Genomic DNA, 2,970 nt, shown 5'->3' with positions numbered 1-2,970 from the left:
TAAAGGACAAACACTTTATTAATAAGGTTAGATAAACACACAATATAACTTCTGTCCGAAGGATGAGTTAGAAGACTATTTAAGAACAAGGTTACATAAACACATAATATAACTTCTATCCTCCAAAATTAAGTTATTGGCAATCCTCTGACATCTCCATTTTCATGGTCAGAAAAAACCGATTTTTGTTTATGCTGTATAAAAATCAGAGTACCTCTTTTAATAAAAATGTTGCGGAATTTGTTCCCAGTAAAACATGATAAATATGTTATCAAAGCATTTTCGAAGAAAAATATTTTTAATTCGTTTTAAAACATTTGGGATGTCATCGTGAATACATAAACATAAGCATAAACAGAACTTATATTTATTTACACGAGTGATCTACATCTTTTTAATCTCTCAGTGTAATGTGACTTCATCTCAACACCTGTAATATAAATAAACTGAGTGGGTCAGGTTGGGAAACTTGGTGAGTACATAGGGTTTTCACCCCACAATAATATAATTATTATGTTTAAACAATCAAACAATCGACCCAATTACCCATCCTTATTATCTTCTTTACTCTTAAGGATCTATCCTAAGAGTCATCTATCCCGCATTCGTTCGTTCTGAAGTCCTTTGTTTCTAGAGTTATAGGATTGGCACTAAATCCATAGTTGTCAATGCTCGTTCGTAAAACACTAATTCCATAACTGTTAGGTACTAAATCCATAGCTACCCGTATTTATCTAATAGGTATTAAATCCATAGCTACCAATTCCTAACAGGTACTAATTCCATAGCTACCAATGTTTGTCCAATAGGCACTAAGTCCATAGCTGCCGATGTTATTTGTTCGGCACTAAGTCTATAGCTGCCAATGTTTACTCACATCATCTTTTATCTCTCATCATTCATCTACCCATCTCATACCCAACATACTTTTATATTTAAAATACGTATACAGTTCAAATCATTTAAAGCATGTATAAAAAACGTTCATCCAGTATAGACAGCAAGCATTCAGATAATATGCACACATAGCATGTAGTTTATATAAAATACTTTATATTTATGTGTAAGATGAAAATAACTATGCACTTACCTGAGAAGGTGGTGACTCGGTACTCGGACAGTGCTTTGTTTGATTTAAAATAATTTCCTTCGACGAAACCTAGTATTATTACCACTAGATTTTAGTCTAATATGTAACATCCCAAAAATACAGGCCAAAAATTTCATTTTTAAATACATCATGATAAAACCAACAGTGTAATAAAACATTCGTAATATCATGTCATGTCAAAACCAAAGTAGAATTAATCAAACGTATTATCATAAAATAATATCAGAGTGTAATCCCAAAGATCTCATTTGCGGAAAGCCATAGTGTGATGCGCTGCGATCAAGCCGACTCCTTTCCTTTAGACACGAAGTACCTGAAACCAAAACTGAAAACCGTAAGCACGAAGCTTAGTGAGTTCCCCCACCATACCACATACGATACAATAACATAGCATACATATTGTCGGGCAATTTTGGGGTGCCCGACCTACCCGATACGGCCATTCTGGGGTGCCGACCTACCCATGTCAAGCCATTCTGGGGCGCTGACCTACCCATGTCAAACCATTCTGGGGCGCTGACCTACCCATGTCAAGCCATTCTGGAGCGCTGACCTACCCGTCAGTCCTAACAACTGACCCTCGGGGACTATTCCACCCCCTACTGCTGGTATCAAATATATCATAACATAAACATACTATCAGACATATCTGGGGTATCCGAACTACCCTTCGGTCCTAACAACCGAACTTGGGGACTATTCCCCTCCTACTACCACTATCACATATAACATATCATGCCAACATATAACGTATCAGGTAGTAACAAACCTAGATGATATCACAAAGACAATCATCTAACATACAACTCCTACTGGTGGGCCGGCATTGTGGCCGTAGACCCACCGCTACTGGAAGGTAACTCACCTCACACTGCTGAAATCCCAAAGACACAATCCCACACTTGCTGAAGTCCTGCAGACTCGACCCCAACTTCTGGCTAACAGATTCCCGAACTGTCAACACCAAAATAACACCCAATTAATAATTGGGTCCCAATACATAACCATAAACACTTACTTTGGATAATTATATTACCCCAAGCTTGGCTTATTCAAGCCCAAGGCCCAATCCGTAGGCCCAAAGTCAACAAGGAATCAAAGCCCAACACATGGCCCAATTTTCCAAATTGGGCCTAGGCCTATACATGGTCTCATTCTAAGTCCCAACATCATATACTCATTAAGGCCCAAACTAAGGCCCATCTATGGCCCAATTTTCCAAATTGGGCCCAAGCCCCTTACATGGGACTTACCCTAGGCCCATTAAATTATTCTAGTCTAATTGCTTGACTTTAGATGGCCCATTAATAACCCGATCATCAAAGCCCAAAAGGAAGGCCCAACAATAAATCCAAGTGAAATTAGGGTTTCACATAAAATGATGATTAGGGTTAAGTTTCCTACTTAACACATTAACAACTTAATCCATTAAGTCCATTATCGCTTAGATTAATCTTTGCCAAAGTTTATTATTTAATATTCCAAGTTATTACATAATTCTCGTGTGTCTCGATTAATTCCCCAAAATTTGGGTTTTGATGGCATTAAGGTTTCCAACCCAAATACTAGCCCATTTATTAATTTATTGGCCTTTTATGTCAATTAGGGCTTTATGGGCCTATTAATCCCATTAAAATATTATTAAGCCCATTAGGGTTTTATTGGGTCCAATAGAGTCCATTAAGCTTCATTAGGCCCATTAGAGCTCCTTTGAGCCCATTAGGGTTTCACTAAGCCCAAACGAATCAATCACAAGAGGCAAAGCGCACTGCCACCCGACACGACGGCCGGTGGCGGCAGCCACCACCTTACGGTGGTAGTTATGGTTTCTTTCTCATTATTCCATTTTCTTTTACAAT

The sequence above is a fragment of the Lactuca saligna genome, chromosome 9, assembly GCF_052625555.1.
Source record: "Lactuca saligna cultivar CGN05327 chromosome 9, ASM5262555v1, whole genome shotgun sequence".
Lineage (NCBI taxonomy): Eukaryota > Viridiplantae > Streptophyta > Magnoliopsida > Asterales > Asteraceae > Lactuca > Lactuca saligna.
The sequence above is the reverse complement of the archived record's forward strand: the minus strand, read 5'-3'. Positions refer to the sequence as shown.